This window comes from Garra rufa, chromosome 1 (genome assembly GCF_049309525.1).
Source record: "Garra rufa chromosome 1, GarRuf1.0, whole genome shotgun sequence".
Lineage (NCBI taxonomy): Eukaryota > Metazoa > Chordata > Actinopteri > Cypriniformes > Cyprinidae > Garra > Garra rufa.
The window spans coordinates 107,430,674-107,449,529 of record NC_133361.1 but is presented as its reverse complement, the minus strand read 5'-3'; the positions used below and the strand labels follow the sequence as shown (position 1 = coordinate 107,449,529).

Here is an 18,856-nt window from a genome sequence, read left to right as displayed (position 1 = left end):
AATACCCAATACCCCACCGGGATGACTTGAAATACAGTCAGCATCGGCAATTTTTGCCAGTCTCTCTGGAGGCTTGTTGAGAAAGATAGTCTTGCTTCGTTTTGTTTCCTTTTATTGGCGTGGCTGGTTGTTGGTCCTCGTCAAAGAGGTGTCCACCGATCATAGCGTGCCGGAGCCAGAAGACTTGTTGTTTTATCAATATGTTCTCAAGACTTTGCGGCAGGTATCAATAAACTACAGCACAATCACAGCTCGCCGCTACCCATCGTAAACAGGTTGGGCCTGTCTGTTCCGGTGGGCTCTCAGTGGTGCTAAAGCATCAAATGAAGAGGATGGGATTCGAACCCACACAAACCAAGGCGTGCCGAGCACAACGGACTAGCCTTGCATCGCCTTAACCACTCGACCACCTTTCGTTTTGCGTGGTCCTTTTGTTTAACACTCCCGATTCAGACCACCAGCTCATTAGTAGAGCGCTCAGTGAACTGGACTGAGTGTGTCAGATAGGGAAGACACACAAAAATTGCAGAGTGGGGTCCCCAGGACCGAGGATCACTGCTAAATGTACCGAACGACGAGGATGGGATTCGAACACACGCGTGCAGAGCACAATGGATTAGCAGTCCATCGCCTTAACCACTCGGCCACCTCGTCGTATTACGTGCCGTCTTTTATTTAGCACTCCCGATTCAGATCATCAGCTCATTAGTAGAGAACTCAAAGAACTGAACTGAGTGTGTTAGATAAGGAGGACACACAAAAAGTTCAGCATGGGGTCCCCAGGACCTAGATTAAGGTCCAGTGCTAAAGGAACCGAACGACAAGGATGGGATTAGCAGTCCATCGCCTTAACCACTCGGCCTCCCCGCCCCCTTGCTGACTGAGAGAGGCCATGCTGCGGACCTTTTCAGCTGCTGCTGCTGTGCTTTCAGCAGGCTGTTTTGAGCACAGAGGGAATAGTGAATGAGCCGTCTTTTACACACCTCTATTCTGTTCCGTAGAAACACGGTGCAGCAACCCGTGCCAGGAGACTGTTTGTGCGGCAGTTTAAAGCTTACTACCACCTTGTCGGTTCACATCCACGTAGGTGCCTGCAAAGGTCACAACCGTCGCCGGCATTCTTTCGCAGAGGCAATATTGTAGCCTATGAGGTTTATCCGAGGCGCGATTGTTAGCCAAACGCTACAGCAGTTTGCCTTTTCCCATGAAATCATCCTTGATTTCCTTAAGAAAGGTGCCCCAAATTGGTGGAAAATCACATCTCAACCATACGCTGTCCAAAGCATTGACCCGCCTTCACGCGGCAAAACAGAACGTGTTGTTGGCCCGCACTGCTGGGTCAAACTGCGCTTCCCAAAAACAGATTGGGTCAAAACCGACAGAAGAAAACTCTAAGCCTGCTCTAAGCCCTACCCACGGGGAGGGCTCGACAGTCTCGCACAACGCGAGAGCCTCCGTTTCGCCTGTGTGATTTGGGGGCCGATGAAAACTGGGTCCGACCCGGTGAAGAAGCCCACGACCAGCCCGGCTAGCTCAGTCGGTAGAGCATGAGACTCTTAATCTCAGGGTCGTGGGTTCGAGCCCCACGTTGGGAGGCTTTGTTGACTCTCTTTCTTCCCAAAAGGGTGGCGGGCTCCAGCGTGCCCATTCGCCGCGCAGGCTGAGTGGATTTTGCGAGCTCCGGAAACATCTTTCAAAACAGATGTCGCTGTTAGTGCGAGCAATTTTAATCCCTATCACTAACCCTAACCCTTGCTTTTACACCGGTGATCCGGCGGCAGCAAGCAACAGCGGCTGTCTCTGTGGCGCAATCGGTTAGCGCGTTCGGCTGTTAACCGAAAGGTTGGTGGTTCGAGCCCACCCAGGGACGTGTGAAATGCCGGAGTTTTGCACGCGCGTCAGGTGTCCACTAACGCCTATGCCATTCTTAGGGTTGCGAGGCACAGCTTTCTCAGGGCGTTTATCTTGTGCACCTTCAATAAGCTGGCTTGTTTTAAAAGAACTCAGCGGCGGGCATTTGGTGAACATTTTCACCAGCTCGAGTAGTTTGCTGTGGCATGTGGATGCCTTCTTTACTGATGATCTGTCTCTGGGGCTCATCTAGTTGACATAGTATCCGCTGACATTCGGCTGAAGGTGCTGATCCACCATCTGCTCTTGGTACGGACTGGAACCGGGGGACTGTAGTGACCATCAGATCGGAATGCAGAATGGATCTGGTGGCTACGGTGACCTCAGAATAAGAAGAAACAGACTAATATTAATGTAGATGCAAAAGTTCCATGTTGCCACAAAGTCAATACCCAATACCCCACCGGGATGACTTGAAATACAGTCAGCATCGGCAATTTTTGCCAGTCTCTCTGGAGGCTTGTTGAGAAAGATAGTCTTGCTTCGTTTTGTTTCCTTTTATTGGCGTGGCTGGTTGTTGGCCCTCGTCAAAGAGGTGTCCACCGATCATAGCGTGCCGGAGCCAGAAGACTTGTTGTTTTGTCAATATGTTCTCAAGACTTTGCGGCAGGTATCAATAAACTACAGCACAATCACAGCTCGCCGCTACCCATCGTAAACAGGTTGGGCCTGTCTGTTCCGGTGGGCTCTCAGTGGTGCTAAAGCATCAAATGAAGAGGATGGGATTCGAACCCACACAAACCAAGGCGTGCCGAGCACAACGGACTAGCCTTGCATCGCCTTAACCACTCGACCACCTTTCGTTTTGCGCGGTCCTTTTGTTTAACACTCCCGATTCAGACCACCAGCTCATTAGTAGAGCGCTCAGTGAACTGGACTGAGTGTGTCAGATAGGGAAGACACACAAAAATTGCAGAGTGGGGTCCCCAGGACCGAGGATCACTGCTAAATGTACCGAACGACGAGGATGGGATTCGAACCCACGCGTGCAGAGCACAATGGATTAGCAGTCCATCGCCTTAACCACTCGGCCACCTCGTCGTATTACGTGCCGTCTTTTATTTAGCACTCCCGATTCAGATCATCAGCTCATTAGTAGAGAACTCAAAGAACTGAACTGAGTGTGTTAGATAAGGAGGACACACAAAAAGTTCAGCATGGGGTCCCCAGGACCTAGATTAAGGTCCAGTGCTAAAGGAACCGAACGACAAGGATGGGATTAGCAGTCCATCGCCTTAACCACTCGGCCTCCCCGCCCCCTTGCTGACTGAGAGAGGCCATGCTGCGGACCTTTTCAGCTGCTGCTGCTGTGCTTTCAGCAGGCTGTTTTGAGCACAGAGGGAATAGTGAATGAGCCGTCTTTTACACACCTCTATTCTGTTCCGTAGAAACACGGTGCAGCAACCCGTGCCAGGAGACTGTTTGTGCGGCAGTTTAAAGCTTACTACCACCTTGTCGGTTCACATCCACGTAGGTGCCTGCAAAGGTCACAACCGTCGCCGGCATTCTTTCGCAGAGGCAATATTGTAGCCTATGAGGTTTATCCGAGGCGCGATTGTTAGCCAAACGCTACAGCAGTTTGCCTTTTCCCATGAAATCATCCTTGATTTCCTTAAGAAAGGTGCCCCAAATTGGTGGAAAATCACATCTCAACCATACGCTGTCCAAAGCATTGACCCGCCTTCACGCGGCAAAACAGAACGTGTTGTTGGCCCGCACTGCTGGGTCAAACTGCGCTTCCCAAAAACAGATTGGGTCAAAACCGACAGAAGAAAACTCTAAGCCTGCTCTAAGCCCTACCCACGGGGAGGGCTCGACAGTCTCGCACAACGCGAGAGCCTCCGTTTCGCCTGTGTGATTTGGGGGCCGATGAAAACTGGGTCCGACCCGGTGAAGAAGCCCACGACCAGCCCGGCTAGCTCAGTCGGTAGAGCATGAGACTCTTAATCTCAGGGTCGTGGGTTCGAGCCCCACGTTGGGCGGCTTTGTTGACTCTCTTTCTTCCCAAAAGGGTGGCGGGCTCCAGCGTGCCCATTCGCCGCGCAGGCTGAGTGGATTTTGCGAGCTCCGGAAACATCTTTCAAAACAGATGTCGCTGTTAGTGCGAGCAATTTTAATCCCTATCACTAACCCTAACCCTTGCTTTTACACCGGTGATCCGGCGGCAGCAAGCAACAGCGGCTGTCTCTGTGGCGCAATCGGTTAGCGCGTTCGGCTGTTAACCGAAAGGTTGGTGGTTCGAGCCCACCCAGGGACGTGTGAAATGCCGGAGTTTTGCACGCGCGTCAGGTGTCCACTAACGCCTATGCCATTCTTAGGGTTGCGAGGCACAGCTTTCTCAGGGCGTTTATCTTGTGCACCTTCAATAAGCTGGCTTGTTTTAAAAGAACTCAGCGGCGGGCATTTGGTGAACATTTTCACCAGCTCGAGTAGTTTGCTGTGGCATGTGGATGCCTTCTTTACTGATGATCTGTCTCTGGGGCTCATCTAGTTGACATAGTATCCGCTGACATTCGGCTGAAGGTGCTGATCCACCATCTGCTCTTGGTACGGACTGGAACCGGGGGACTGTAGTGACCATCAGATCGGAATGCAGAATGGATCTGGTGGCTACGGTGACCTCAGAATAAGAAGAAACAGACTAATATTAATGTAGATGCAAAAGTTCCATGTTGCCACAAAGTCAATACCCAATACCCCACCGGGATGACTTGAAATACAGTCAGCATCGGCAATTTTTGCCAGTCTCTCTGGAGGCTTGTTGAGAAAGATAGTCTTGCTTCGTTTTGTTTCCTTTTATTGGCGTGGCTGGTTGTTGGCCCTCGTCAAAGAGGTGTCCACCGATCATAGCGTGCCGGAGCCAGAAGACTTGTTGTTTTGTCAATATGTTCTCAAGACTTTGCGGCAGGTATCAATAAACTACAGCACAATCACAGCTCGCCGCTACCCATCGTAAACAGGTTGGGCCTGTCTGTTCCGGTGGGCTCTCAGTGGTGCTAAAGCATCAAATGAAGAGGATGGGATTCGAACCCACACAAACCAAGGCGTGCCGAGCACAACGGACTAGCCTTGCATCGCCTTAACCACTCGACCACCTTTTGTTTTGCGCGGTCCTTTTGTTTAACACTCCCGATTCAGACCACCAGCTCATTAGTAGAGCGCTCAGTGAACTGGACTGAGTGTGTCAGATAGGGAAGACACACAAAAATTGCAGAGTGGGGTCCCCAGGACCGAGGATCACTGCTAAATGTACCGAACGACGAGGATGGGATTCGAACCCACGCGTGCAGAGCACAATGGATTAGCAGTCCATCGCCTTAACCACTCGGCCACCTCGTCGTATTACGTGCTGTCTTTTATTTAGCACTCCCGATTCAGATCATCAGCTCATTAGTAGAGAACTCAAAGAACTGAACTGAGTGTGTTAGATAAGAAGGACACACAAAAAGTTCAGCATGGGGTCCCCAGGACCTAGATTAAGGTCCAGTGCTAAAGGAACCGAACGACAAGGATGGGATTAGCAGTCCATCGCCTTAACCACTCGGCCTCCCCGCCCCCTTGCTGACTGAGAGAGGCCATGCTGCGGACCTTTTCAGCTGCTGCTGCTGTGCTTTCAGCAGGCTGTTTTGAGCACAGAGGGAATAGTGAATGAGCCGTCTTTTACACACCTCTAATCTGTTCCGTAGAAACACGGTGCAGCAACCCGTGCCAGGAGACTGTTTGTGCGGCAGTTTAAAGCTTGCTACCACCTTGTCGGTTCACATCCACGTAGGTGCCTGCAAAGGTCACGACCGTCGCCGGCATTCTTTCGCAGAGGCAATATTGTAGCCTATGAGGTTTATCCGAGGCGCGATCATTGCTGGTTGAAAACTTTACCCAATACCCCGCCAGGATGACTTGAAATACAGTCAGCTTTGGCAATTTTTGCTAGCCTCTCTGGAGGCTTAGAGTATTGTTGAGAAAAAATAGCCTGGTTTCGTTTCTCGTCGAAAAGGTGTCTGCTGATGATTGAGCGCCAGAGCCAGAAGGCTTGTTGTTTTGTAAATATGTCCTCAAGACGGGTATCATTAAACTGCAGCGCAATTACAGCTCACCGTTACCCATCGTAAACAGGTTGGGCCTGTCTGGTCCGGTGGGCTCTCAGTGGCGCTAAAGCTTCCAGTGCATGTCGAGCACAATGTATTAGCCTTCCACCGCCTTACCCGCTGGACCACCTCGTCATCTTGCGTGGTTTCTTTGTTTAACACTCCTGAACCATGTGCATGTGGATGCCTTCTTCGTCTTTTGTTTCAGCCGCCGAGGGCCTGTTTTCCACTGAGGCCCTGTGTCAAACTCCCTATGAGACACAATCGAACGTTAGTAGTAACCTCCGATTACGGCCGAATGTGGATTCTGCTCGGACGACGCGGCACCGGTACATCCTTTGTAGCTTTGGCTTGTTAGCCAAACGCTACAGCAGTTTGCCATTTCCCATGAAATCATCCTTGATTTCCTTAAGAAAGGTGCCCCAAATTGGTGGAAAATCACATCTCAACCATACGCTGTCCAAAGCATTGACCCGCCTTCACGCGGCAAAACAGAACGTGTTGTTGGCCCGCACTGCTGGGTCAAACTGCGCTTCCCAAAAACAGATTGGGTCAAAACCGACAGAAGAAAACTCTAAGCCTGCTCTAAGCCCTACCCACGGGGAGGGCTCGACAGTCTCGCACAACGCGAGAGCCTCCGTTTCGCCTGTGTGATTTGGGGGCCGATGAAACCTGGGTCCGACCCGGTGAAGAAGCCCACGACCAGCCCGGCTAGCTCAGTCGGTAGAGCATGAGACTCTTAATCTCAGGGTCGTGGGTTCGAGCCCCACGTTGGGAGGCTTTGTTGACTCTCTTTCTTCCCAAAAGGGTGGCGGGCTCCAGCGTGCCCATTCGCCGCGCAGGCTGAGTGGATTTTGCGAGCTCCGGAAACATCTTTCAAAACAGATGTCGCTGTTAGTGCGAGCAATTTTAATCCCTATCACTAACCCTAACCCTTGCTTTTACACCGGTGATCCGGCGGCAGCAAGCAACAGCGGCTGTCTCTGTGGCGCAATCGGTTAGCGCGTTCGGCTGTTAACCGAAAGGTTGGTGGTTCGAGCCCACCCAGGGACGTGTGAAATGCCGGAGTTTTGCACGCGCGTCAGGTGTACACTAACGCCTATGCCATTCTTAGGGTTGCGAGGCACTGCTTTCTCAGGGCGTTTATCTTGTGCACCTTCAATAAGCTGGCTTGTTTTAAAAGAACTCAGCGGCGGGCATTTGGTGAACATTTTCACCAGCTCGAGTAGTTTGCTGTGGCATGTGGATGCCTTCTTTACTGATGATCTGTCTCTGGGGCTCATCTAGTTGACATAGTATCCGCTGACATTCGGCTGAAGGTGCTGATCCACCATCTGCTCTTGGTACGGACTGGAACCGGGGGACTGTAGTGACCATCAGATCGGAATGCAGAATGGATCTGGTGGCTACGGTGACCTCAGAATAAGAAGAAACAGACTAATATTAATGTAGATGCAAAAGTTCCATGTTGCCACAAAGTCAATACCCTATACCCCACCGGGATGACTTGAAATACAGTCAGCATCGGCAATTTTTGCCAGTCTCTCTGGAGGCTTGTTGAGAAAGATAGTCTTGCTTCGTTTTGTTTCCTTTTATTGGCGTGGCTGGTTGTTGGTCCTCGTCAAAGAGGTGTCCACCGATCATAGCGTGCCGGAGCCAGAAGACTTGTTGTTTTGTCAATATGTTCTCAAGACTTTGCGGCAGGTATCAATAAACTACAGCACAATCACAGCTCGCCGCTACCCATCGTAAACAGGTTGGGCCTGTCTGTTCCGGTGGGCTCTCAGTGGTGCTAAAGCATCAAATGAAGAGGATGGGATTCGAACCCACACAAACCAAGGCGTGCCGAGCACAACGGACTAGCCTTGCATCGCCTTAACCACTCGACCACCTTTCGTTTTGCGCGGTCCTTTTGTTTAACACTCCCGATTCAGACCACCAGCTCATTAGTAGAGCGCTCAGTGAACTGGACTGAGTGTGTCAGATAGGGAAGACACACAAAAATTGCAGAGTGGGGTCCCCAGGACCGAGGATCACTGCTAAATGTAACGAACGACGAGGATGGGATTCGAACCCACGCGTGCAGAGCACAATGGATTAGCAGTCCATCGCCTTAACCACTCGGCCACCTCGTCGTATTACGTGCCGTCTTTTATTTAGCACTCCCGATTCAGATCATCAGCTCATTAGTAGAGAACTCAAAGAACTGAACTGAGTGTGTTAGATAAGAAGGACACACAAAAAGTTCAGCATGGGGTCCCCAGGACCTAGATTAAGGTCCAGTGCTAAAGGAACCGAACGACAAGGATGGGATTAGCAGTCCATCGCCTTAACCACTCGGCCTCCCCGCCCCCTTGCTGACTGAGAGAGGCCATGCTGCGGACCTTTTCAGCTGCTGCTGCTGTGCTTTCAGCAGGCTGTTTTGAGCACAGAGGGAATAGTGAATGAGCCGTCTTTTACACACCTCTAATCTGTTCCGTAGAAACACGGTGCAGCAACCCGTGCCAGGAGACTGTTTGTGCGGCAGTTTAAAGCTTGCTACCACCTTGTCGGTTCACATCCACGTAGGTGCCTGCAAAGGTCACGACCGTCGCCGGCATTCTTTCGCAGAGGCAATATTGTAGCCTATGAGGTTTATCCGAGGCGCGATCATTGCTGGTTGAAAACTTTACCCAATACCCCGCCAGGATGACTTGAAATACAGTCAGCTTTGGCAATTTTTGCTAGCCTCTCTGGAGACTTAGAGTATTGTTGAGAAAAAATAGCCTGGTTTCGTTTCTCGTCGAAAAGGTGTCTGCTGATGATTGAGCGCCAGAGCCAGAAGTTATGTTCTCAAGACGGGTATCATTAAACTGCAGCGCAATTACAGCTCACCGTTACCCATCGTAAACAGGTTGGGCCTGGCTGGTCCGGTGGGCTCTCAGTGGCGCTAAAGCTTCCAGTGCATGTCGAGCACAATGTATTAGCCTTCCACCGCCTTACCCGCTGGACCACCTCGTCATCTTGCGTGGTTTCTTTGTTTAACACTCCTGAACCATGTGCATGTGGATGCCTTCTTCGTCTTTTGTTTCAGCCGCTGAGGGCCTGTTTTCCACTGAGGCCCTGTGTCAAACTCCCTATGAGACACAATCGAACGTTAGTAGTAACCTCCGATTACGGCCGAATGTGGATTCTGCTCGGACGACGGGGCACCGGTACATCCTTTGTAGCTTTGGCTTGTTAGCCAAACGCTACAGCAGTTTGCCATTTCCCATGAAATCATCCTTGATTTCCTTAAGAAAGGTGCCCCAAATTGGTGGAAAATCACATCTCAACCATACGCTGTCCAAAGCATTGACCCGCCTTCACGCGGCAAAACAGAACGTGTTGTTGGCCCGCACTGCTGGGTCAAACTGCGCTTCCCAAAAACAGATTGGGTCAAAACCGACAGAAGAAAACTCTAAGCCTGCTCTAAGCCCTACCCACGGGGAGGGCTCGACAGTCTCGCACAACGCGAGAGCCTCCGTTTCGCCTGTGTGATTTGGGGGCCGATGAAAACTGGGTCCGACCCGGTGAAGAAGCCCACGACCAGCCCGGCTAGCTCAGTCGGTAGAGCATGAGACTCTTAATCTCAGGGTCGTGGGTTCGAGCCCCACGTTGGGCGGCTTTGTTGACTCTCTTTCTTCCCAAAAGGGTGGCGGGCTCCAGCGTGCCCATTCGCCGCGCAGGCTGAGTGGATTTTGCGAAACATCTTTCAAAACAGATGTCGCTGTTAGTGCGAGCAATTTTAATCCCTATCACTAACCCTAACCCTTGCTTTTACACCGGTGATCCGGCGGCAGCAAGCAACAGCGGCTGTCTCTGTGGCGCAATCGGTTAGCGCGTTCGGCTGTTAACCGAAAGGTTGGTGGTTCGAGCCCACCCAGGGACGTGTGAAATGCCAGAGTTTTGCACGCGCGTCAGGTGTCCACTAACGCCTATGCCATTCTTAGGGTTGCGAGGCACAGCTTTCTCAGGGCGTTTATCTTGTGCACCTTCAATAAGCTGGCTTGTTTTAAAAGAACTCAGCGGCGGGCATTTGGTGAACATTTTCACCAGCTCGAGTAGTTTGCTGTGGCATGTGGATGCCTTCTTTACTGATGATCTGTCTCTGGGGCTCATCTAGTTGACATAGTATCCGCTGACATTCGGCTGAAGGTGCTGATCCACCATCTGCTCTTGGTACGGACTGGAACCGGGGGACTGTAGTGACCATCAGATCGGAATGCAGAATGGATCTGGTGGCTACGGTGACCTCAGAATAAGAAGAAACAGACTAATATTAATGTAGATGCAAAAGTTCCATGTTGCCACAAAGTCAATACCCAATACCCCACCGGGATGACTTGAAATACAGTCAGCATCGGCAATTTTTGCCAGTCTCTCTGGAGGCTTGTTGAGAAAGATAGTCTTGCTTCGTTTTGTTTCCTTTTATTGGCGTGGCTGGTTGTTGGTCCTCGTCAAAGAGGTGTCCACCGATCATAGCGTGCCGGAGCCAGAAGACTTGTTGTTTTATCAATATGTTCTCAAGACTTTGCGGCAGGTATCAATAAACTACAGCACAATCACAGCTCGCCGCTACCCATCGTAAACAGGTTGGGCCTGTCTGTTCCGGTGGGCTCTCAGTGGTGCTAAAGCATCAAATGAAGAGGATGGGATTCGAACCCACACAAACCAAGGCGTGCCGAGCACAACGGACTAGCCTTGCATCGCCTTAACCACTCGACCACCTTTCGTTTTGCGTGGTCCTTTTGTTTAACACTCCCGATTCAGACCACCAGCTCATTAGTAGAGCGCTCAGTGAACTGGACTGAGTGTGTCAGATAGGGAAGACACACAAAAATTGCAGAGTGGGGTCCCCAGGACCGAGGATCACTGCTAAATGTACCGAACGACGAGGATGGGATTCGAACACACGCGTGCAGAGCACAATGGATTAGCAGTCCATCGCCTTAACCACTCGGCCACCTCGTCGTATTACGTGCCGTCTTTTATTTAGCACTCCCGATTCAGATCATCAGCTCATTAGTAGAGAACTCAAAGAACTGAACTGAGTGTGTTAGATAAGGAGGACACACAAAAAGTTCAGCATGGGGTCCCCAGGACCTAGATTAAGGTCCAGTGCTAAAGGAACCGAACGACAAGGATGGGATTAGCAGTCCATCGCCTTAACCACTCGGCCTCCCCGCCCCCTTGCTGACTGAGAGAGGCCATGCTGCGGACCTTTTCAGCTGCTGCTGCTGTGCTTTCAGCAGGCTGTTTTGAGCACAGAGGGAATAGTGAATGAGCCGTCTTTTACACACCTCTATTCTGTTCCGTAGAAACACGGTGCAGCAACCCGTGCCAGGAGACTGTTTGTGCGGCAGTTTAAAGCTTACTACCACCTTGTCGGTTCACATCCACGTAGGTGCCTGCAAAGGTCACAACCGTCGCCGGCATTCTTTCGCAGAGGCAATATTGTAGCCTATGAGGTTTATCCGAGGCGCGATTGTTAGCCAAACGCTACAGCAGTTTGCCTTTTCCCATGAAATCATCCTTGATTTCCTTAAGAAAGGTGCCCCAAATTGGTGGAAAATCACATCTCAACCATACGCTGTCCAAAGCATTGACCCGCCTTCACGCGGCAAAACAGAACGTGTTGTTGGCCCGCACTGCTGGGTCAAACTGCGCTTCCCAAAAACAGATTGGGTCAAAACCGACAGAAGAAAACTCTAAGCCTGCTCTAAGCCCTACCCACGGGGAGGGCTCGACAGTCTCGCACAACGCGAGAGCCTCCGTTTCGCCTGTGTGATTTGGGGGCCGATGAAAACTGGGTCCGACCCGGTGAAGAAGCCCACGACCAGCCCGGCTAGCTCAGTCGGTAGAGCATGAGACTCTTAATCTCAGGGTCGTGGGTTCGAGCCCCACGTTGGGAGGCTTTGTTGACTCTCTTTCTTCCCAAAAGGGTGGCGGGCTCCAGCGTGCCCATTCGCCGCGCAGGCTGAGTGGATTTTGCGAGCTCCGGAAACATCTTTCAAAACAGATGTCGCTGTTAGTGCGAGCAATTTTAATCCCTATCACTAACCCTAACCCTTGCTTTTACACCGGTGATCCGGCGGCAGCAAGCAACAGCGGCTGTCTCTGTGGCGCAATCGGTTAGCGCGTTCGGCTGTTAACCGAAAGGTTGGTGGTTCGAGCCCACCCAGGGACGTGTGAAATGCCGGAGTTTTGCACGCGCGTCAGGTGTCCACTAACGCCTATGCCATTCTTAGGGTTGCGAGGCACAGCTTTCTCAGGGCGTTTATCTTGTGCACCTTCAATAAGCTGGCTTGTTTTAAAAGAACTCAGCGGCGGGCATTTGGTGAACATTTTCACCAGCTCGAGTAGTTTGCTGTGGCATGTGGATGCCTTCTTTACTGATGATCTGTCTCTGGGGCTCATCTAGTTGACATAGTATCCGCTGACATTCGGCTGAAGGTGCTGATCCACCATCTGCTCTTGGTACGGACTGGAACCGGGGGACTGTAGTGACCATCAGATCGGAATGCAGAATGGATCTGGTGGCTACGGTGACCTCAGAATAAGAAGAAACAGACTAATATTAATGTAGATGCAAAAGTTCCATGTTGCCACAAAGTCAATACCCTATACCCCACCGGGATGACTTGAAATACAGTCAGCATCGGCAATTTTTGCCAGTCTCTCTGGAGGCTTGTTGAGAAAGATAGTCTTGCTTCGTTTTGTTTCCTTTTATTGGCGTGGCTGGTTGTTGGTCCTCGTCAAAGAGGTGTCCACCGATCATAGCGTGCCGGAGCCAGAAGACTTGTTGTTTTGTCAATATGTTCTCAAGACTTTGCGGCAGTTATCAATAAACTACAGCACAATCACAGCTCGCCGCTACCCATCGTAAACAGGTTGGGCCTGTCTGTTCCGGTGGGCTCTCAGTGGTGCTAAAGCATCAAATGAAGAGGATGGGATTCGAACCCACACAAACCAAGGCGTGCCGAGCACAACGGACTAGCCTTGCATCGCCTTAACCACTCGACCACCTTTCGTTTTGCGCGGTCCTTTTGTTTAACACTCCCGATTCAGACCACCAGCTCATTAGTAGAGCGCTCAGTGAACTGGACTGAGTGTGTCAGATAGGGAAGACACACAAAAATTGCAGAGTGGGGTCCCCAGGACCGAGGATCACTGCTAAATGTACCGAACGACGAGGATGGGATTCGAACCCACGCGTGCAGAGCACAATGGATTAGCAGTCCATCGCCTTAACCACTCGGCCACCTCGTCGTATTACCTGCCGTCTTTTATTTAGCACTCCCGATTCAGATCATCAGCTCATTAGTAGAGAACTCAAAGAACTGAACTGAGTGTGTTAGATAAGAAGGACACACAAAAAGTTCAGCATGGGGTCCCCAGGACCTAGATTAAGGTCCAGTGCTAAAGGAACCGAACGACAAGGATGGGATTAGCAGTCCATCGCCTTAACCACTCGGCCTCCCCGCCCCCTTGCTGACTGAGAGAGGCCATGCTGCGGACCTTTTCAGCTGCTGCTGCTGTGCTTTCAGCAGGCTGTTTTGAGCACAGAGGGAATAGTGAATGAGCCGTCTTTTACACACCTCTAATCTGTTCCGTAGAAACACGGTGCAGCAACCCGTGCCAGGAGACTGTTTGTGCGGCAGTTTAAAGCTTGCTACCACCTTGTCGGTTCACATCCACGTAGGTGCCTGCAAAGGTCACGACCGTCGCCGGCATTCTTTCGCAGAGGCAATATTGTAGCCTATGAGGTTTATCCGAGGCGCGATCATTGCTGGTTGAAAACTTTACCCAATACCCCGCCAGGATGACTTGAAATACAGTCAGCTTTGGCAATTTTTGCTAGCCTCTCTGGAGGCTTAGAGTATTGTTGAGAAAAAATAGCCTGGTTTCGTTTCTCGTCGAAAAGGTGTCTGCTGATGATTGAGCGCCAGAGCCAGAAGGCTTGTTGTTTTGTAAATATGTCCTCAAGACGGGTATCATTAAACTGCAGCGCAATTACAGCTCACCGTTACCCATCGTAAACAGGTTGGGCCTGGCTGGTCCGGTGGGCTCTCAGTGGCGCTAAAGCTTCCAGTGCATGTCGAGCACAATGTATTAGCCTTCCACCGCCTTACCCGCTGGACCACCTCGTCATCTTGCGTGGTTTCTTTGTTTAACACTCCTGAACCATGTGCATGTGGATGCCTTCTTCGTCTTTTGTTTCAGCCGCCGAGGGCCTGTTTTCCACTGAGGCCCTGTGTCAAACTCCCTATGAGACACAATCGAACGTTAGTAGTAACCTCCGATTACGGCCGAATGTGGATTCTGCTCGGACGACGGGGCACCGGTACATCCTTTGTAGCTTTGGCTTGTTAGCCAAACGCTACAGCAGTTTGCCATTTCCCATGAAATCATCCTTGATTTCCTTAAGAAAGGTGCCCCAAATTGGTGGAAAATCACATCTCAACCATACGCTGTCCAAAGCATTGACCCGCCTTCACGCGGCAAAACAGAACGTGTTGTTGGCCCGCACTGCTGGGTCAAACTGCGCTTCCCAAAAACAGATTGGGTCAAAACCGACAGAAGAAAACTCTAAGCCTGCTCTAAGCCCTACCCACGGGGAGGGCTCGACAGTCTCGCACAACGCGAGAGCCTCCGTTTCGCCTGTGTGATTTGGGGGCCGATGAAAACTGGGTCCGACCCGGTGAAGAAGCCCACGACCAGCCCGGCTAGCTCAGTCGGTAGAGCATGAGACTCTTAATCTCAGGGTTGTGGGTTCGAGCCCCACGTTGGGCGGCTTTGTTGACTCTCTTTCTTCCCAAAAGGGTGGCGGGCTCCAGCGTGCCCATTCGCCGCGCAGGCTGAGTGGATTTTGCGAGCTCCGGAAACATCTTTCAAAACAGATGTCGCTGTTAGTGCGAGCAATTTTAATCCCTATCACTAACCCTAACCCTTGCTTTTACACCGGTGATCCGGCGGCAGCAAGCAACAGCGGCTGTCTCTGTGGCGCAATCGGTTAGCGCGTTCGGCTGTTAACCGAAAGGTTGGTGGTTCGAGCCCACCCAGGGACGTGTGAAATGCCGGAGTTTTGCACGCGCGTCAGGTGTCCACTAACGCCTATGCCATTCTTAGGGTTGCGAGGCACAGCTTTCTCAGGGCGTTTATCTTGTGCACCTTCAATAAGCTGGCTTGTTTTAAAAGAACTCAGCGGCGGGCATTTGGTGAACATTTTCACCAGCTCGAGTAGTTTGCTGTGGCATGTGGATGCCTTCTTTACTGATGATCTGTCTCTGGGGCTCATCTAGTTGACATAGTATCCGCTGACATTCGGCTGAAGGTGCTGATCCACCATCTGCTCTTGGTACGGACTGGAACCGGGGGACTGTAGTGACCATCAGATCGGAATGCAGAATGGATCTGGTGGCTACGGTGACCTCAGAATAAGAAGAAACAGACTAATATTAATGTAGATGCAAAAGTTCCATGTTGCCACAAAGTCAATACCCAATACCCCACCGGGATGACTTGAAATACAGTCAGCATCGGCAATTTTTGCCAGTCTCTCTGGAGGCTTGTTGAGAAAGATAGTCTTGCTTCGTTTTGTTTCCTTTTATTGGCGTGGCTGGTTGTTGGCCCTCGTCAAAGAGGTGTCCACCGATCATAGCGTGCCGGAGCCAGAAGACTTGTTGTTTTGTCAATATGTTCTCAAGACTTTGCGGCAGGTATCAATAAACTACAGCACAATCACAGCTCGCCGCTACCCATCGTAAACAGGTTGGGCCTGTCTGTTCCGGTGGGCTCTCAGTGGTGCTAAAGCATCAAATGAAGAGGATGGGATTCGAACCCACACAAACCAAGGCGTGCCGAGCACAACGGACTAGCCTTGCATCGCCTTAACCACTCGACCACCTTTCGTTTTGCGCGGTCCTTTTGTTTAACACTCCCGATTCAGACCACCAGCTCATTAGTAGAGCGCTCAGTGAACTGGACTGAGTGTGTCAGATAGGGAAGACACACAAAAATTGCAGAGTGGGGTCCCCAGGACCGAGGATCACTGCTAAATGTACCGAACGACGAGGATGGGATTCGAACCCACGCGTGCAGAGCACAATGGATTAGCAGTCCATCGCCTTAACCACTCGGCCACCTCGTCGTATTACGTGCCGTCTTTTATTTAGCACTCCCGATTCAGATCATCAGCTCATTAGTAGAGAACTCAAAGAACTGAACTGAGTGTGTTAGATAAGGAGGACACACAAAAAGTTCAGCATGGGGTCCCCAGGACCTAGATTAAGGTCCAGTGCTAAAGGAACCGAACGACAAGGATGGGATTAGCAGTCCATCGCCTTAACCACTCGGCCTCCCCGCCCCCTTGCTGACTGAGAGAGGCCATGCTGCGGACCTTTTCAGCTGCTGCTGCTGTGCTTTCAGCAGGCTGTTTTGAGCACAGAGGGAATAGTGAATGAGCCGTCTTTTACACACCTCTATTCTGTTCCGTAGAAACACGGTGCAGCAACCCGTGCCAGGAGACTGTTTGTGCGGCAGTTTAAAGCTTACTACCACCTTGTCGGTTCACATCCACGTAGGTGCCTGCAAAGGTCACAACCGTCGCCGGCATTCTTTCGCAGAGGCAATATTGTAGCCTATGAGGTTTATCCGAGGCGCGATTGTTAGCCAAACGCTACAGCAGTTTGCCTTTTCCCATGAAATCATCCTTGATTTCCTTAAGAAAGGTGCCCCAAATTGGTGGAAAATCACATCTCAACCATACGCTGTCCAAAGCATTGACCCGCCTTCACGCGGCAAAACAGAACGTGTTGTTGGCCCGCACTGCTGGGTCAAACTGCGCTTCCCAAAAACAGATTGGGTCAAAACCGACAGAAGAAAACTCTAAGCCTGCTCTAAGCCCTACCCACGGGGAGGGCTCGACAGTCTCGCACAACGCGAGAGCCTCCGTTTCGCCTGTGTGATTTGGGGGCCGATGAAAACTGGGTCCGACCCGGTGAAGAAGCCCACGACCAGCCCGGCTAGCTCAGTCGGTAGAGCATGAGACTCTTAATCTCAGGGTCGTGGGTTCGAGCCCCACGTTGGGCGGCTTTGTTGACTCTCTTTCTTCCCAAAAGGGTGGCGGGCTCCAGCGTGCCCATTCGCCGCGCAGGCTGAGTGGATTTTGCGAGCTCCGGAAACATCTTTCAAAACAGATGTCGCTGTTAGTGCGAGCAATTTTAATCCCTATCACTAACCCTAACCCTTGCTTTTACACCGGTGATCCGGCGGCAGCAAGCAACAGCGGCTGTCTCTGTGGCGCAATCGGTTAGCGCGTTCGGCTGTTAACCGAAAGGTTGGTGGTTCGAGCCCACCCAGGGACGTGTGAAATGCCGGAGTTTTGCACGCGCGTCAGGTGTCCACTAACGCCTATGCCATTCTTAGGGTTGCGAGGCACAGCTTTCTCAGGGCGTTTATCTTGTGCACCTTCAATAAGCTGGCTTGTTTTAAAAGAACTCAGCGGCGGGCATTTGGTGAACATTTTCACCAGCTCGAGTAGTTTGCTGTGGCATGTGGATGCCTTCTTTACTGATGATCTGTCTCTGGGGCTCATCTAGTTGACATAGTATCCGCTGACATTCGGCTGAAGGTGCTGATCCACCATCTGCTCTTGGTACGGACTGGAACCGGGGGACTGTAGTGACCATCAGATCGGAATGCAGAATGGATCTGGTGGCTACGGTGACCTCAGAATAAGAAGAAACAGACTAATATTAATGTAGATGCAAAAGTTCCATGTTGCCACAAAGTCAATACCCAATACCCCACCGGGATGACTTGAAATACAGTCAGCATCGGCAATTTTTGCCAGTCTCTCTGGAGGCTTGTTGAGAAAGATAGTCTTGCTTCGTTTTGTTTCCTTTTATTGGCGTGGCTGGTTGTTGGCCCTCGTCAAAGAGGTGTCCACCGATCATAGCGTGCCGGAGCCAGAAGACTTGTTGTTTTGTCAATATGTTCTCAAGACTTTGCGGCAGGTATCAATAAACTACAGCACAATCACAGCTCGCCGCTACCCATCGTAAACAGGTTGGGCCTGTCTGTTCCGGTGGGCTCTCAGTGGTGCTAAAGCATCAAATGAAGAGGATGGGATTCGAACCCACACAAACCAAGGCGTGCCGAGCACAACGGACTAGCCTTGCATCGCCTTAACCACTCGACCACCTTTTGTTTTGCGCGGTCCTTTTGTTTAACACTCCCGATTCAGACCACCAGCTCATTAGTAGAGCGCTCAGTGAACTGGACTGAGTGTGTCAGATAGGGAAGACACACAAAAATTGCAGAGTGGGGTCCCCAGGACCGAGGATCACTGCTAAATGTACCGAACGACGAGGATGGGATTCGAACCCACGCGTGCAGAGCACAATGGATTAGCAGTCCATCGCCTTAACCACTCGGCCACCTCGTCGTATTACGTGCTGTCTTTTATTTAGCACTCCCGATTCAGATCATCAGCTCATTAGTAGAGAACTCAAAGAACTGAACTGAGTGTGTTAGATAAGAAGGACACACAAAAAGTTCAGCATGGGGTCCCCAGGACCTAGATTAAGGTCCAGTGCTAAAGGAACCGAACGACAAGGATGGGATTAGCAGTCCATCGCCTTAACCACTCGGCCTCCCCGCCCCCTTGCTGACTGAGAGAGGCCATGCTGCGGACCTTTTCAGCTGCTGCTGCTGTGCTTTCAGCAGGCTGTTTTGAGCACAGAGGGAATAGTGAATGAGCCGTCTTTTACACACCTCTAATCTGTTCCGTAGAAACACGGTGCAGCAACCCGTGCCAGGAGACTGTTTGTGCGGCA

General features: G+C 51.2%; 19 non-coding genes across 19 annotated transcripts; 13 read left to right on the top strand and 6 right to left on the bottom strand.

Moving 5' to 3' along the window:
- The first annotated feature begins 1,796 nt into the window (after positions 1 to 1,796).
- Positions 1,797 to 1,870, top strand: trnan-guu (transfer RNA asparagine (anticodon GUU)). The gene has a single exon. It is a non-coding gene; the product is annotated as a tRNA-Asn (tRNA).
- Positions 1,871 to 2,870: 1,000 nt separating this feature from the next.
- trnas-gcu (transfer RNA serine (anticodon GCU)) lies at positions 2,871 to 2,952 on the bottom strand. The gene has a single exon. It is a non-coding gene; the product is annotated as a tRNA-Ser (tRNA).
- Positions 2,953 to 3,820: 868 nt separating this feature from the next.
- On the top strand, positions 3,821 to 3,893 carry trnak-cuu (transfer RNA lysine (anticodon CUU)). The gene has a single exon. It is a non-coding gene; the product is annotated as a tRNA-Lys (tRNA).
- Positions 3,894 to 4,094: 201 nt separating this feature from the next.
- trnan-guu (transfer RNA asparagine (anticodon GUU)) lies at positions 4,095 to 4,168 on the top strand. Its single transcript has one exon. It is a non-coding gene; the product is annotated as a tRNA-Asn (tRNA).
- A 1,000-nt stretch (positions 4,169 to 5,168) lies between these two features.
- Positions 5,169 to 5,250, bottom strand: trnas-gcu (transfer RNA serine (anticodon GCU)). The gene has a single exon. It is a non-coding gene; the product is annotated as a tRNA-Ser (tRNA).
- A 463-nt stretch (positions 5,251 to 5,713) lies between these two features.
- On the top strand, positions 5,714 to 5,854 carry LOC141283777 (U4 spliceosomal RNA). Its single transcript, XR_012338210.1, has one exon. It is a non-coding gene; the product is annotated as a U4 spliceosomal RNA (small nuclear RNA).
- Positions 5,855 to 6,975: 1,121 nt separating this feature from the next.
- On the top strand, positions 6,976 to 7,049 carry trnan-guu (transfer RNA asparagine (anticodon GUU)). The gene has a single exon. It is a non-coding gene; the product is annotated as a tRNA-Asn (tRNA).
- A 1,000-nt stretch (positions 7,050 to 8,049) lies between these two features.
- trnas-gcu (transfer RNA serine (anticodon GCU)) lies at positions 8,050 to 8,131 on the bottom strand. Its single transcript has one exon. It is a non-coding gene; the product is annotated as a tRNA-Ser (tRNA).
- A 463-nt stretch (positions 8,132 to 8,594) lies between these two features.
- On the top strand, positions 8,595 to 8,735 carry LOC141284935 (U4 spliceosomal RNA). The gene has a single exon (XR_012338517.1). It is a non-coding gene; the product is annotated as a U4 spliceosomal RNA (small nuclear RNA).
- An 831-nt stretch (positions 8,736 to 9,566) lies between these two features.
- Positions 9,567 to 9,639, top strand: trnak-cuu (transfer RNA lysine (anticodon CUU)). The gene has a single exon. It is a non-coding gene; the product is annotated as a tRNA-Lys (tRNA).
- Positions 9,640 to 9,832: 193 nt separating this feature from the next.
- On the top strand, positions 9,833 to 9,906 carry trnan-guu (transfer RNA asparagine (anticodon GUU)). The gene has a single exon. It is a non-coding gene; the product is annotated as a tRNA-Asn (tRNA).
- A 2,224-nt stretch (positions 9,907 to 12,130) lies between these two features.
- trnan-guu (transfer RNA asparagine (anticodon GUU)) lies at positions 12,131 to 12,204 on the top strand. Its single transcript has one exon. It is a non-coding gene; the product is annotated as a tRNA-Asn (tRNA).
- Positions 12,205 to 13,204: 1,000 nt separating this feature from the next.
- trnas-gcu (transfer RNA serine (anticodon GCU)) lies at positions 13,205 to 13,286 on the bottom strand. Its single transcript has one exon. It is a non-coding gene; the product is annotated as a tRNA-Ser (tRNA).
- A 463-nt stretch (positions 13,287 to 13,749) lies between these two features.
- LOC141283768 (U4 spliceosomal RNA) lies at positions 13,750 to 13,890 on the top strand. The gene has a single exon (XR_012338209.1). It is a non-coding gene; the product is annotated as a U4 spliceosomal RNA (small nuclear RNA).
- Positions 13,891 to 15,011: 1,121 nt separating this feature from the next.
- trnan-guu (transfer RNA asparagine (anticodon GUU)) lies at positions 15,012 to 15,085 on the top strand. Its single transcript has one exon. It is a non-coding gene; the product is annotated as a tRNA-Asn (tRNA).
- A 1,000-nt stretch (positions 15,086 to 16,085) lies between these two features.
- On the bottom strand, positions 16,086 to 16,167 carry trnas-gcu (transfer RNA serine (anticodon GCU)). The gene has a single exon. It is a non-coding gene; the product is annotated as a tRNA-Ser (tRNA).
- Positions 16,168 to 17,035: 868 nt separating this feature from the next.
- trnak-cuu (transfer RNA lysine (anticodon CUU)) lies at positions 17,036 to 17,108 on the top strand. The gene has a single exon. It is a non-coding gene; the product is annotated as a tRNA-Lys (tRNA).
- A 201-nt stretch (positions 17,109 to 17,309) lies between these two features.
- trnan-guu (transfer RNA asparagine (anticodon GUU)) lies at positions 17,310 to 17,383 on the top strand. The gene has a single exon. It is a non-coding gene; the product is annotated as a tRNA-Asn (tRNA).
- Positions 17,384 to 18,383: 1,000 nt separating this feature from the next.
- Positions 18,384 to 18,465, bottom strand: trnas-gcu (transfer RNA serine (anticodon GCU)). Its single transcript has one exon. It is a non-coding gene; the product is annotated as a tRNA-Ser (tRNA).
- Positions 18,466 to 18,856: the final 391 nt, after the last annotated feature.